The sequence below is a fragment of the Pan troglodytes genome, chromosome 4 (assembly GCF_028858775.2).
Source record: "Pan troglodytes isolate AG18354 chromosome 4, NHGRI_mPanTro3-v2.0_pri, whole genome shotgun sequence".
NCBI classification, from domain to species: Eukaryota; Metazoa; Chordata; class Mammalia; order Primates; family Hominidae; genus Pan; species Pan troglodytes.
Window position 1 is genome coordinate 93,508,005 of NC_072402.2, and position 16,573 is coordinate 93,524,577.

General features: G+C 40.6%; 1 long non-coding RNA gene across 1 annotated transcript in view; it reads left to right on the forward strand.

Annotated features, from left to right (window-relative positions):
* The first annotated feature begins 1,368 nt into the window (after nt 1-1,368).
* LOC134810022 (uncharacterized) overlaps nt 1,369-16,573 on the forward strand; it is a 51,156-nt gene continuing 35,951 nt past the window's right edge. The window contains exon 1 of the long non-coding RNA XR_010157088.1: nt 1,369-2,051. This is a non-coding gene — a long non-coding RNA (uncharacterized LOC134810022). The remainder of the gene's footprint in view (nt 2,052-16,573) is intronic.

The following is a 16,573-nucleotide window of genomic DNA, read 5'->3' on the forward strand; positions in this document are numbered from 1 at the left end:
AATAAAATATTCATGGCAAAAGAGAGGTAACAGAGGAGCTAGACAAACAGATCAGCTCAGTTTATGATCTTTTTTTTTTTTTTTTTGAGACGGAGTCTCGCTCTTTCTCCCAGGCGGACTGCAGTGGCGCTATCTCGGCTCACTTCAAGCTCCGCCTCCCGGGTTCACGCCATTCTCCTGCCTCAGCCTCCTGAGTAGTTGGAACTGCAGGCGCCCGCCACCGTGCCTGGCTAATTTTTTGTATTTTTAGTAGAGACTGGGTTTCACCGTTTTAGCCAAGATGGTCTCAATCTCCTGACCTTGTGATCCGCCCGCCTCGGCCTCCGAAAGTGCTGGGATTACAGGCGTGAGCCACCGCGCCCGGCCAGTTTATGATCTTGACAGAAGACAGTAGTTTTCTGGATTGAACACAGATTACGTCAGAGGGAAGCAATGGTGGCTCCACACAAAAGAGAAGTAGCATGCAGTTACAGAGCGCCAGGCAAAATACCTTGACACTCCACACCGTGGTCTTATCCTGAAAACCTTTCCGCTATCCCTGTGATGTCTTCCTCCTCCAAATTTTATCAATATCTTGCTAAATTCTTGAGACATAGAGACTACACTCCCAGTGTGTCCGGAATTGGTGGGTTCTTGGTCTCACTGACTTCAAGAATGAAGCCGTGGACCCTGGCGGTAAGTGTTACAGCTCTCAAGGTAGCGCATCTGGAGTTTGTTCCTTCTGATGTTCGGATGTGTTTGGAGTTTCTTCCTTCTGGTGGGTTCGTGGTCTCGCTGGCTCAGGAGTGAAGCTGCAGACCTTCGCGGTGAGTGTTACAGCTCTTAACGCAGCGCGTCTGGAGTTGTTCTTTCCTCCCGGTGGGTTCGTGGTCTCGCTAGCTCAGGAGTGAAGCTGCAGACCTTCGCGGTGAGTGTTACAGCTCATAAAAGCAGTGTGGACCCAAAGAGTGAGCAGTAGCAAGATATACTGCAAAGAGCAAAAGAACAAAGACTCCACAGTGTGGAAAGGGACCCGAGCTGGTTGCCACTGCTGGCTCTGGCAGCCTGCTTTTATTCTCTTATCTGGCCCCACCCACGTCCTGCTGACTGGTAGAGCCGAGTGGTCTCATTGACAGGGCGCCCATTGGTGCGTTTATGATCCCTTAGCTAGACACAAAAGTTCTCCACCTCACCACCAGATTAGCTAGATACAGAGTATCGACACAAAGGTTCTCCAAGGCCCCACCAGAGTAGCTAGATACAGAGTGTCGATTGGTGCATTCACAAACCCTGAGCTAGACATAGGGTGCTGATTGGTGTGTTTACAAACCTTGAGCTAGATACAGAGTGCCGATTGGTGCGTTTACAATCCCTGAGCTAGACATAAATGTTCTCCACGTCCCCACCAGACTCAGGAGCCCAGCTGGCTTCACCCAGTGGATCCCGCACCGGGGCTGCAGATAGAGCTGCCTGCCAGTCCGGCGCCCTGCGCCCGCACTCCTCAGCCCTTGGGTGGTCGACGGGACTGGGCGCCGTGGAGCAGGGGGCGGCGCTTATCGGGGAGGCTCGGACGGCACAGGAGCCCGTGGAGGGGGTGGGAGGCTCAGGCATGGCGGGCTGCAGGTCCCAAGCCCTGCCCTGCGGGAAGGCAGCCAAGGCCCGGTGAGAAATCGAGCGCAGCGCCGGTGGGCTGGCACTGCTGGGGGATCCAGTACACCCTCCGCAGCCGCTGGCCTGGGTGCTAAGCCCCTCATTGCCCGGGGCCGGCAGGACCGGCCGGCTGCTCCAAGTGCCGGGCCCGCCAAGCCCACGCCCACCCGGAACTCCAGCTGGCCCGCAAGCGCCGCGCGCAGCCCGGGTTCCCGCTCGCGCCTCTCCCTCCACACCTCCCTGCAAGCAGAGGGAGCCGACTCCGGCCTTGGCCAGCCCAGAAAGGGGCTCTCGCAGTGCTGCGGTGGGCTGAAGGCCTCCTCAAGTGTCGCCAAAGTGGGAGCCCAGGCAGAGGAGGCGCCGAGAGCGACCGAGGGCTGTGAGGACTCCTAGCGCGCTGTCACCTCTCACCAATATCTAAGGTAAACTGAATCTTTTCCATAATTTGGCATGCAGAAAGAAGATGAGAATGTGGAGATTTCTGTCTGAGCACTGTTTGTCATTTTTCTCTCTCATTTCTGCTGACTGAAAGGAAGTAGCTAACAGAAAAATAGGTTAAATTTTAGTTTGAAGTTTTTATTGCCATAACATAATGTGGCATCAGAGCTTAATCCTGGCAAGTAAGGGGGACAGTGAGTAGTACGGTTGAATATTTTGAGAAAGGAAGAATTGTGAGTTCAAATGAAGAGCAGTTTAATTCTATGCCAGTTGTTAGATGAAGAAATAAATGGCCAACTTTTGAGAAGAAGCAAAAAATTGGGCCCATGGTTAAATTTGGGGCAAGGAATGGAATGTGTAGAAGTGTAAAATGGATTAAAGCTATTATTTTAATAATGTTTTAAACCAACAAAATTTTTATGGTTAAGATAGAAACATAATAATAGGCTAGATATTTCTTAAAGGCTTTCTTAGTTTTTATTGAAATGCCAAAGAGAAAGAGGAATTAAAAAATCACAGAATATGATGAGAATTTCACTCCCTATAGTGAGGAATATAATACTATGGTGAATATAATAGAGAGTAGTTTATTCCTCAGATGGAATGTTCCAGAACTCAACCCACTAAGAATAACTCCTCTAGGTAGTCTCTGAATTAGACAGCACATTAGCTAACATTTCTGACCCCAAAACTGGAGACCAGTCCAAATATTACAAGTGCATAACTCTCCCAAGTCATTCTAAAACTAATGATACTTTATACTTGATATGGTTAGGATGTTTGTCCCCTCCAAATCTCATGTTGAAATGTGATTGCCAGCATTGGAGGTGGGACCTGGTAGGAGGTGATTGGAACATCAAGGTAAATCTCTCATGAATTGCTTAGTGCCATTCATGATGAGTGAGATCGTATTGGCTTAACACACATTTTAATTGCTGTTGAAAAATCTTATGCTACCAACCGCATGCATATATTCTAAACACAGCAACTGAGCTTTATTTTCTTCCATGGTTGAATACAATAGGACCTGGTTTTCTGCGAAGAAATTTATTTTTATGTCTATAATGCCTTCTCTAAATAACAAGTAGATTATTTCTATTTAATATATTAACATTAATTATACTTAGTCTTATTGATAAATCATTATATAAGGCTCTTAAAAATGAAGTAAGAGAACTCGAGTGCTCTTCAAGAAACTTGAACATTGGCAGAAACATTTAGCAAGAATTTTGGAAATGTAATGCTTTTCCAGATCATTTATCTTCATCCTAATCCATGCAAATTATGCATCAAGTTGATTATAGGTACTAAAGGAAATTACATGTGTCTAACCTATTAAAAGTGCTCTAAATTCCACATAAATTAAGCCTGTTTCCAAGTATTAATTAACTAAATGTATAAAAACTTGATTATAATTTGGCCTCTGGCATTTGAAAAATTATTAATCCCCTTAAATTATCTTCTCTTATTGCTTCCATTTTATTGAAACTCTCTAAATACAGTAAAATTACAAATTTTATTGCCAAAAAAGATAGAGTATGTCTCTCCTGATTTGGAAATTATACAGTTTCTTTCCATTCATAGCACTTACCTCCAAGAAAATCGGCTAATGTCGAAAAGCCAAAATTTGAGAAAATAGTAAATAACACTTTAAAAATGGAACTTAATTTCACAAAAGGGAAAGTGCTATTTGTTTCCAATTTTACAATTATGCATTTTGATCATACTTCATGGTTTGAATCAATGCTCAAGACAAGAATATGAGGAGGATTATAAAATGGCAATTTGCAAGAATATCTTCTATATTTTATAAATTTAGAGTCTGAAAAAATAGACCCTAAATTCTCTCCATTACGGCTACTCAGTTTATGAGCAAGGCCATATAATTGTCTCTTGTTTAAATGGGAAAATAAATGTGGGAGAATTTTAGTTTCTTTTCTTTTTTTGGAATGGAAGGAGTTTGCGGGATCTGCACCTGATGGGTATTGCAGATCCATTAAGTTCACGTTTGGCATATTTTCTATTTTATTTATTTATTTATTTATTTATTTACTTTTTGAGACAAAGTCCAACTCTGTTATCCAGGCTGGAGTGCAGTGGCCTGATCTCAGCTCACTGCAACCTCTGCCTCCTGGTTTCAAACTATCCTCTTGCCTCAGCCTCCCAACTAGCTGGGATTACAAGCATGTGCTACCACACCTGGCTAATTTTTGTATTTTTAGTAGAGATGGGGTTTCATCATGTTGACCAGGCTGGTCTTGAACTCTGGACCTCAAGTGATCCACCCTCCTAGGCCTCCCAGTGTGCTGGGATTATAGGCATGAGGCACAGTGCCTGGCCTATCTCATTTATTTATATTGAAATCATCTGTATAACTTTCACAAATCAGTAATAGATGAAGAATCTTATTCAAATCATACCACTTTAAATTTGTTTCTTTATAAATTGCCCAGTTTCAGCTATTTTTTTTTAATATCAGTGAGAATGGACTAACACAGAAAACTGGTACAAAGGAGTAGTGCATTCATATAACACTACTTGAATTGTGGAAGCAGCTTTGGAACTAGGTAATTGGCAGAGGTTAGAAGAGTGTGAAGGGCTCAGAAGAAGACAGGGAGATGAGAGAAAATTTGAAACACCCTAGAGACTGGTTAAATTGTTGTGACCCAAATACTGATAGTGATATGGACAATAAAGACTAGGCTGATGAAGTCTCAGATGGAGTTGAAGAACTTACTGGGAATTGGAGCAAAGGTCACTTTTGTTATGCATTAGCAAGGAACTTAGTTGCATTGTGTCCCTGCTTTAGGGATCTGTGAAACTTTGAACTTGAGATTGATGATTTAGGGGGTGAAAGGTATTTCTAAGCAGCAAAGCATTCTTGAAGCAGCCTGGCTGCTTCTAAAAACATAGCTCATACGGATGAGCAAAAAAATGACCTGAAACAGAAACTTATGTTTAAAAGGGAAGCAGAATGTAAAAGTTTGAAAAATTTGCAGCCTGGCCATGTGGTAGAAAAGAAAAGCCCATTTTCAGGTGGAGGTTTTGAAGCAGGCTGCATTAATTTGCATAATTAAAAGAAAGGCAAATGCTGATACAAAAGACACTGGGAAACAGGCCTTGAAAGCATTTCAGAGACCTTCATGATAACCCCTCCCATCACAGACCCAGAGGTTTGGGAGGTAAGAATAGTTCCATGGGCCAGGCTGAAGATGTGCTGTCCTGAGCAGCTTCAAGACAATGCTCCCCACATCCCAGTCATTCCAGCTCCAGCCATTACTCAAATGAGCCCAGGTACAGCTTGGGCCACTGCTTCAGAGGATGCCAGCTTGTGAGCCTTGTTGGTTTCCACATGGTGTTAAGCATCTGGTTGCACAGAATGCAAAAGTTGAGGATTGGGAGCCTCCACCTATATTTCAGAGGATTTATCAAAAAGCCCTGATGTCCAGGCAGCAGCCTGCTGCAGAGGTGGAACCTTCATGGAGAACCTCTACTAGGGCAGTGCAGAGGGGGAAATGTGGGGTTGCAGACCCCATACAGAGTCCCCATGGGGGCACTGCCTAGTGGAGCTGTGAGAAGAGGGCCACTGTTCTCCAAACCCCAAAGAATGGTAGATCCACTGGCAGCTTGCATCCTGTACCTGGAAAAGTCACAGGAGCTCAACAGCAGCCCTCGAGAGCAGCTATAGAGCCTGAACCCTGCAGAACCACAGAGGCAGAGCTGCCCAAGCCCTTGGGAGCCCACCCCTTGCCTCAATGTTCCCCGGATGTGAGACATGAAGTCAAAGGAGATTATTTTGGAGCTTTAAGGTTTAATGACTTTCCTGCTGGGTTTCAGACTTGCTTGGAGCCTGTAGCCCCTTTCTTTTGATGGATTTCTTCCTTTTGGAATGGAAACATTTACCCAATGCCTATAACCCCTTTATATTTTGGAAGAAACTAACTTATTTTTGATTTTACAGGCTCATAGGCAGAAGGGACTAAACTTGTCTCAGATGAGACTTTGGACTTTGGACTTTTGAGTTAATGTTAGAAATAAGTTAAGGCTTTGAGGGATTATTGGGAAGGTATGATTGGATTTTGCAATGTGAGAAGAACATGAGACTTGGGAGGGGCCAGAGGCAGAATGATATGCTTTGAATCTGTGTCCCCACTCATATCTCATGTTCAATTGTAATTCCCAATATGGAAGGTGGGACCTGGTGGGAGGCGGTTCAGTCATGAGGGCAGAGTTTTCATGAATGGCCTAGCAACATCTCCTTGGTGCTGTTTGCATGATAGTGAGTGAGGGAGTCCTCATGAGATCTGGTTGTTTAAAAGTGTGTAGCATCTCCTCTCTCGCTCTTTCTCCTATTTCAGCCATATGAAGTGCCTCATTCCCTCTTTGTCTTCTGACATGTTTGAAAGCTTCCTGAGGCCTCCCCAGAAGCAGAAGTCACTATACTCCCTGTACAGCCTGCAGAACCATGAGCCAATTAAACTTCTTTTCTTCATAAATTACTCAGTCTCAAGTATTTCTTTACAGCAGTGTGAGAACAGACTAATACAGACGTCCAGGTTAAACATTATTTCTGGGTATTTCTGCAAGGGTATTTCCAGGCAATATTAGCATTTAAATGAGTGGATTTGGTGTAGAAGAATGTCTTCCCCAATGTGGCTTAACATAATCCAAACTGCTGAGGGCCTGAATAGAGGAAAGGGTATAGAAAGGAGAAATTCATCCCCTTTTGCTTCCTGACTGACTGGTGAACTGTGACATCAGTCTTCTGCCTTTGAATTAAGATTTATACCATTGACTTTTTGGGTTCTCAGGCCTTTTGTCTTGGACTAGAACTACATAATTGGCATTCCTAGGCCTCTAGATTGCAGAGGGGTAGATGGGTGACTTCTCAGCCTTCATAATCTTTCTCATAATAAACATTTTTATGTATGTGTATGTGTGTGTGTGTGCACGTGTGTGTGTGTGTGTCTCCTATTGATGCTTTTTCTCTGGAGAAGCTTGACAAAATACATCTTAATTTTTAGTTTTTTTATTTTGCATGCCTTTTAATTAAGTACGTGTTTGATATTTAAGAACGAGTGTAAATATTTAGGAAATTATTTGTTTTGGAAAAATTATATGGTGAATTTAATTGAAAGATGCTGATTATTTGATCATGGACAAGCACATTTAGCTTTGGAATTAATTTTATACATAGTTGCGTGTTCAGTTTCCCTATAGCTGATTAATTATCCAGTTTGTTTCTGAATTATTTTCTTTAGAAATTACTATTATTAATAAATCCTGAAGAAATTTATTAAAATATCTAACTGTAATTATAATTGATTAACATTTTACATCTTTATTATTTCTGTTCATGCATTCAGCTTCTTCATAGTTTTGTGCATACATGATGAAATGTGTACCTTCTTTGTGAATTATTGTACCTTTTATCTTCTTATAATATGTGTCTTGGCAATATTCTTTATTTGTGTTCTTTCTTTAGCATTTCGTTTTATTGGATTTCTTGTAAACAATGTGTAACTGGGTGTTTTTGAAATTAATTTGGCATAATTTTTAATTTTTAAGGGTATTTATTAATGAGCACTGAATTAAACCATATGTAACATTGTTTTGTCTTTATTCTAGTTTAGATGTATTTACTTTATGCTATTGTTTTCTCCTGTTATTGTTTCCAATTATTGCCAATTTGATCAACATACTATTCTTCTTATTTGATCTTTATATTTACTGGTAATTTCTCTTGTACCTTTTTTTGAATATTATATAATTTTCTTCCCTATGATCATAATGAAATATGTGTTTATATGTTATTGTATATGTATAAAGATATATTATGTCCTCCTCTATCTTTTCTCTTCCTATCATATTCAAAGTCACTATATTAAATGAGCTATTTAAAATGCTTTTTTCAACATTCACTTTCCAAAGAAAATTTTAGCTGTTCTTTCTCTTTCTTCTACTTCCATATTTCAAAACTCTAAGGTTTTACTTACTAATATATGCAACATTTAGCTCTAAGTCTTGATTAGCGTTCACATTAAGATATGTGTCTTCTTTTCCTAATGGTTTTATTAGCAATAATTACTTAATTCACTTTTTTTTCTAGCCCTGTGCATTTAAAGTATCTCTATTGTTTTGAATTGAATGTTTGTGACCTTCACCCAAATTCATAACTTGAAGCCCTACCCCCTAGTGTGGTCATATTTGGAGATGGAGCCTCTAGGAAACTAGTTAAGGTTAAGTGAGGTCATAAAAATGGGGCTCTGATTTCATAGATTAGTGTCCTTATAGTCAGAGACATCAGAACTGTCTCCCTGACTTCTCTCTCCCTGACACATGACACAGATAGAAGGCTCACATCTGCAAGCCAGAGAGAGAGAGAGAGCTCTTAGCAGAAACTGGCCCTCTCATATCTTGATTTGGAACTTCTGGCCTCTAGAATTTTGAGAAAACAAATTGATCTTATTTAAGCCACCCAGTTTATGGTATTTTGTTATGACAGCCCAAGGAAAATAACACATCTAATGTTCCTAGTTCTGTTACAAAAACAAAAACCAAAAAACAGAAGGAAAAATTCTCTGCTCTCATGGAGTGATGTTCAGTGTCACAGTGTAAGTGCTGATAAAAAGGTGAGGTTTATTCCTTTTTGCAGATGCTTGACTAACTCCTCCTGGTAGAGTGATATTTGAAGAGATCTTAGGAAAGTGGAGAGATCACTGTGCGTGGTGGCTCACACCTGCAATCCCAGAACTTTGGGAGGCCGAGGCGGGCAGATCACCTGAGGTCAGGAGTTTGAGACCAGCCTGGTCAACATGGTGAAACCCCATCTCTATTAAAAACATAAAAAATTAGCCTGTAGTGGTGGTGCGCACCTGTTGTCCCAGCTACTTGGGAGGCTGAGGCAGGAGAATTGCTAGAACCCAGGAGGCAGAAGCTGCAGTGAGTCGAGATTGTGCCACTGCTCTCTAGCCAGGGTGACAGAGACTTCGTCTCAAAAAACAAACAAACAAACAACAACAACAAACAACAACAACAACAAAGGAAAGTGGAGAGATCAGCTATGCATTTCCTGGATAGATAGTGATCCGGGGAGAGAGAACAAGTGCAAAGACTGTGAGACAGGAGAAACATTGGCCTAGGCTGGACACCAGCAGAAAAGGGTAGGTGAAGATGGTGGTAGGTTGAGATCAGAGAGATGGTTCAGGAGCAGAGCAAGGAACCAATTTGAAGACCTTAAAATTTGTACTTTATTCTGAATGAAATGGTAAGAAAATGGATGGTTTTGAGTGGAGCATTGACATTGTTTCATTTCTAATTTCTAAGATCTCTAATTGTTGTATGGAGACTATCAAGACAGAACTCAAAGGAAAGAGATATAGAATTTTTTTCTGTATAGTTTTAATAAACATATTTCCCCAAATCATATACTGGTAAATTAATACTTTAAACTTTGCATTGCATTACTATATAGTGTTTTATCTAACAAAGAATTACTAGCTAGGCACAGAATTATTGGCGTTCTATCTTGTATTTCTCTTATCTCTTAATTTAAGGTGTTCAATTCTTTTCCAATTTCCATCTGTGATGGCTAATTTTATATGTCACTTGGTTAAGGTAGCCCAGATACCTGGTAAAACATTATTTCTGAGTGAGTCCATGGGGTCTTTGTGGAAGAAATTAGCGTTTAAATCAGTGAACAATAAAGAAAAGCTGCTCTCACCAGTGTGAGTCAGAGGGAGGCAACATTCAATCTGTTGAGCAGATGGATAGAAGGGTGACATTCTCTCTCTCTTGTTGAGCTGAGACACCTATTTTCTACTACATTTGAAAGTCCCAACTCCACGACTTACAGCAGTGTGTGTAGGGGAGCCAGACATTACTTCAAGTCCCAATTTTTGGTGGGCTCTTCAGCTGGATCTAGAGACCAAATTGACACCAAGCAGATAAATAAGAGAAAATTACACAAATGTTATTGGTTTTACATGTACATGTGGATCTTCACAAGAGAGTAAAATCCAAGTTGCCATAGCAAGATGCTTTTATAACATTATAGACAAAGAGCAATACATTTGATAAGAAATGATGTAACAAAGAAAATCTGTTTAGGGTGGTAAAATTTTCTAGGGGAGCCATTAGGAGACATATTTGGGTGGGCAGAGGTTAAGTAGGTGGAAGATAAAGGTTACTTCATTAACTATGCTTATTCTAGTACATTGCAGCCTTCGATTCCAAGTCTCCGGTGATAAGGGCTATTTTCTTACTGCAGAATGGGAAAGGTACTCTTACCAGAGAAATCTTTATTACTTGCTGCATGCAGGAAGAGACAATTCAACTTACCTTTCTGAAACTACAATTTCTCCAATGTTTTCAGCTTGAAATAATACACTAATCTGACATAATTTGGGCTGGCCACATCTTCACTCTTTCAAGTGCCTCCCCCTACTCTCCTGGTTCTTTGATTCTCAGCTCTTCAGCCTTGGACTGGCTCCCCTGGTTCTCAAGACTTCAAATTAAAGCTGAATTACACCACCAGTTTTCCTGGTTCTCCAGATTCCAGATGGCAGATTATAGGACTTCCTGGCCTTCATGATCACATATGCCAACTCCCATAATAAACCTCCTTATATCTCCTCTTCACATATACTATATATAATCTCCATACACACACACACACACACACATGCACACACACACACACACACACATGCATACACCTCTGGTTCTGTTTCTCTGGAGAAGCCTGACTAATACATCATTGTTACTAGTAAAGTCAATCTGCATACACAGAACTGCCTTTAAGGCAACATTTTCCTCCAATATTAGAGCTTGCCTTTACCCTAATTTCTGAAATACTTTTTATTAGCGTGTAAATTTTTCTGGTTCAGCTCTTCAAAATGCTTGTGTTTTGCTTTCCTTCAGGATTTTTATGGCTTTGATATGTACATTCCTCTTTAATCTAGATCAGGGTTGATAATCTACAGGTCAGAGGTTAAATATGGCCACCTATTTATTTAGGTAAATATAATTTCATTGGAATGCAGCCATGCCTATTTACTTCTGTATTTCTGTGATTATTTACCTAAGAGGTAAATGGTCACAACAGAAACCATATGGGCAGCAAAGACTAAAGTATTTGCGATCTGTCTCTTTACAGAAAAAAGTCTTGCTGATCACTGATCTAATTCACTAATTAAATGTTGTTCCCCTCTTCCTCGTCATTATAAATAATAATTCTTAGAAAATAGATTTCTAATTGCCTTGAAGATACTTATGGTTTTAATTTAATGTTGTTGCTATTTTTTTTTATCTAGTTTTGTTTCATCAGAAGCAAGTATTTCTTTCTGGGAGACCCATTTATAGTTTCTGTCTCAATAGGCTAGCTGTATTAGTTTGTTCTTGCACTGCTATAAAAAATAACTGAGACTAGGTAATTTATAAAACAAAAAAGAGGTTTAGTTGGCTCGCAGTTCTGCAGGCTGTACAGGAAGCATAGCTTGGGAAACCTCAGGAAACTTACAATCATGGCAGAAGGTAAAGGGTAAGCATCCACATCTAAGATGACTGGAGCAGGAGAGAGAGAGAGAGAAAGGAGGTACTACATACTTTTAAACAATTATATCTCATAAAAACTCACTGTTGCCACAACACCAAGGGGATGGTGTAAAATCATGAGAAACAACACCAATGATCCAATCACTTCCCACCAGACTACCTCCAACACTGGAGATTATAATCCAACATAAGATTTGGGAGGAGACACACCTAAAAACCATATCATTCTGCCCCTGGCCCCTACCAAATCTCATGTGCTTCTCACATTGCAAAATCCAGTCATGCCTTCCCAACAGTCCTCCAAGGTTGTACTCATTCTGTTATTAATCCAAAAGTCCAAAGTCCAAAATCTCAACTGAGACAAAGTTAGTCTCTTCCACCTCTGAGCCTATAAAATAAAATTAAAAAAACAAGTTAGTTACTTCCAAGATACAATGGGGCTATAGGCATTGGGTAAACATTCCCTTTCCAAGTGCAAGAAATTGGCCAAAAGGAAGGGGCTATAGGCCCCATGCAAGTCCAAAACCCAGCAGGGAAGTCACTAAACCTTAAAGCTTAAAAATAATCTCCATTGACTCCATGTCTCACATCCAGGGAACACTGATGCAATGGGTAGGCTCCCAAGGGCTTGGGCAGCTCCACCTCTGTGGTTTTGCAGGGTTCAGCCCCTTCAGCTGCTCTCAAGGGCTGCTGTTAGGTTCCTGTGACTTTTCCAGGTGCAGGATGCAAGCTGCCAGTGGATCTACTATTCTGGGATTTGGAGAACAGTGGCCCTCTACTCATAGCTCCAATAGGCAGTGTCCCTGTGGAGACTTTGTATGGGGTCTCCAACCCACATTTCCCCCTCTGCACTGCCCTAGTAGAGGTTTTCCATGATGGCAGTGTGAGGATTAACTAATATAGCTAGCCTGCTAAGAGATAAGCTATAAGTGGATCTCCAAGAAAGAAATAAAGTCTACACATCCAGACTTTTCTATACATTCTCTGAAATCTAGGTGAGGTCTCCCAAATTCAACTCTTGTACTCTGTGCACCTGCAGGCTTAACACCAATGAAAACCACCAATGCTTACTGTTTGCACCCTCTGAAGCCACATTCTGAGCTGTACTTGGTCCCCTTTTAGCCATGGCTGGAGATAAAGCAACCAGAATGCAGAGTGCCGTGTCTTGAGGCTGCACAGAGTAGTGGGTCCCTGAACCTGGGCCAACAATTCTTTCCTGCTAGGCCTCCAGGCCTGTGATGGGAGGAACTGCTGCAGAGGTCTTGAAATGCCTCCCAGGTCTTTTTCACATTTTCTTGTCTGTTAGCAACTGGCCCCTATTTTTTTTTTTTTTTTTTTTTTTTGAGACAGAATCTCACTTTGTCACCCAGGCTGGAGTGCACTGGCGCGATCTTGGTTTATTGCAAGCTCTGCCTCCCAGGTTCATGCCATTCTCCTGCCTCAGCCTCCTGAGTAGCTGGGACTATAGGTGCCCACCACCACGCCCAGATAATTTCTTGTATTTTTAGTAGAGACGGGGTTTCACCATGTTAGCTAGGATGGTCTCGATCTCCTGACCTTGTAATCCACCTGCCTTGGCCTCCCAAAGTTCTGGGATTACAGGCATGAGCCACCGCACCCAGCCAACTGGCCCCTCTTTACTTAAGCAAATTTCTACAGCCTGCTTGATTTACTCCCCTGAAAATTAGTTTTTCTTTTCTATCACATGGCCAGGCAAATTTTCAAACTTTTAAATTCTGGTTTCCTTTTAAATATGAGTTCCAGTTTCAGGTAATTTCTTTTCTCATGACCCTGAGATAGACTTTTACAAGCAGCCAGGCCACATCTTGATTCCTTTGCTGCTTAGAGATTTCTGCTGCCAAATACGCTAAATCATATCTTTCAAGTTCAAAGTTCCACAGATTGCCTATAGCAGGGTGACAATGCCACCGGTTTTTTATTTTTGCTAAAGCATAACAAGAATGACTTTTACTCCAAGTTTTAATAAGTTCTTCATTTCTATCTGTGACCTTTTCAACCTGGATTCACTGTCTGTTTCACTCTCAGTATTTTGGTCACAACCATTCAACAAGTCTTTAGGAAGTTCCAAATTTCCCACACCTTTCTGTCTTCTTCCGAGCCCTCCAAACTGTTTCAACCTGTGCCCATTAATGAGTTCCAAAGGCGCTTTCACATTATCAGGTATCTTTATAGCAATGCCCCACTCTCAGTATCAATTTTCTGTATTAATCTGTTCTCACACTGCTAGAGAGAAATAACTGAGACTGAGTCATTTGTATAGAAAAGAGGTTTAATTGGCTCATGCTTCTGCAGGCTGTACAGGAAGCATGGCCTGGGAGACCTCAGGAAACTTACAATCACTGGAGAAGTTGAAAGGGATGCAGGCATATATTACATATATGGAGTAGGGGGTAGAGAGAGAGCAGGATGGTGCTACACACTTTTAAACAACCAGATGTTGTGATAACTCACTCTTGCCATAACAACACCAAGGGGGGTGATGTTGAAACATGAGCACTGCCCCATGATGTAATCATCTCCCACCAGGATCCACCTTCGACACTGGAGATTACAATTCAACATGAGATTTGGGTTGGGACACAATACCACTAGCCCTCCTATATGTCTTATTTTTTCCTTTGCCTACCCTTGATCCTCATCAACCCTGAGGCTCTAGGTAAGCTGGTCAGGTAACTAAACTAGCAAAGAACTTTCAAGCATAGGAGAATGTTGGAGGCAGCTTCTGCTGATGAGCTAAATAGTGTGTTAGGCTGCTGGCCTTGCCATAAAGGAATACCTGAGACTGGGTAATTTATAAAGAAAAGAGGTTAAATTGGCTCACATTTCTGTAGGCTGTACAGCAAGCGTGATGCTGGCATCTGCTTGGCTTCTGGAGAGGCCTCAGGGAGCTTTTACTCATGGCAGAAGGTGAAGTGGGAGTAAGGGTTGGGTATAGACCACATACTTTTAAACAACCAGGTATCATGAGAAGTACTCACTATCTTGAGGACAGCACCAAGCCATGAGCGATCCACCCCATCACCCAAAACACTTTCCCACCAGTCCCTACCTCCAACATGGGGTATTATTAGGTTGGTGCAAAAATAATTGCGGTTTTTGTCATTTTAATGGCAAAAACCTCAATACATTTTCAACATGAGATTTGAGCAGGAAAAATATCCAAATCATATCAGATAGTCAGACAAAAGTGAAGAATTTCTAACTTGCTTTGGGATAGGCAAAGAATTACTAACAGGGTGCAGGATCTTACGAACTCAAGATTTGTTGCAGGAGAGCATGACTTTCTGGATGTCGTAAGGATTCGTCATCTAATTCATGAGTATAGTGTTGATTGCAGCCCCTTTCCCCTTTCCTTCTGTAACTTCTGAACGTCCTTTGAAAATCTGAAATGCAGAGGTGGTGGTCATAAAATAGAGCATACTTGCAGGGTTTTGAAGTTTACTCTGTAGTTATAAGTAGTCAAATCACTCCTAAATGTATTGCTGGAAAGTATAAGATTGGTAAAATACATGGCAAATAGTAGCACACATTTTGAATTAAGACAGTTTTGGGGAGGTTTTATAACTGTAAAAAAATGCATTGAAGCAGGAGTGGGATATCATTTTTAAATAATTAGAGTGAGCTGACAAATTGAAATGGGAGAGGTGATTCCAGCAAGATGGCTGCCCCATTGTCATGCCCATCTTCCTAACTTCCATCTCTAAGTCAACTATTGAATACCTGTCTCGGTAGAGCAGCTGCTAGGAGCAGGTGAAACCAAAGAGTTTATCCATATTCTTTGAGTATCTGGGTTTTTGGAAAGAGAGAGTGAGTTCAGGTCTTTATTTTCTTTGTCATGAATGAGAAACTGGGCCAGAAATCCTTGGTAGAATGCTCAGAATTCCACAAAAAGAGCACTCAACCTAAAGAGATCCATGAACCCCAGACAATAATCTGTAGGTGTGGTTGTGTGACAACATGCTCATGATTTCCAGGGACACAAAGCATCTCCAGGAGACTGTTAAACCTACGGTTCAAATTCTGCCCTAACCCTTAGTTTGGAATAGCCTTATGCTATTGCATTTAAAGAGGTTTAATTGCAATTAAACCTCTCTTGTAAAGCCTTATGTTTTATAGAAATATATACTAAGAACATAATATAAGAATAGATGTATGTTAAATATCAGAATCCAAAGACTAAAAGAATATACAACCATAAACTAGAGATCTAGAGGCCACATGGGACAGACAGACCTTTAGCATCACATCTCAATGTCCTGTGATAAGTCCTGTGGTAATGGTTTCCTTAGGTGTTATCAGAGTATTGACTTAGGGACTAGATCAGTCAGTAACTTTGCTGAAAAAAATCCAATGGGTTCTTTCATCTACTTTACTTAATTTCCTTTGCCTGGGATTTAAAACCTTGATAAATTCTCAACTACACAATGCCTATTTTTCTAATAAAATAGAACTTAAAATTGTGACTATCTGTTATTAGAGAATACAAATGTGTTTTTATCTATTTCTCTTTTCACTTCATCTTAATGGGAAATTCTTTGAGGAATCACACTCTAAATATTTATTGTAACCTTAGAAAACATAACAGATCAAAATATCAATTATAATTCACTAAACTACATATAAACCACTCTGAACAAAAGATGTAATTAGCTTATGTTTGGTTGTGTTAGAAAAACTAGGAGCAAAAATAAAAATGAAATTTCGATGCCTGTTCTGGGAAGCCAGAATTTAATTCAATATTTTGTTAGTGATGTCGGATAATTCTTATCATTTTAATGAAATTATTTCTCATGACTTGATTTGTACAAACTAAAAAAAAAAGGGATTATTTTGATATATATATTTTTTTCTGCCTAGAAGAAATGAGTCAGTGACTATATTAGATCAAAAGGAGAAGTTTCAAAAATAGAATTTATAAATAGTAGAAATA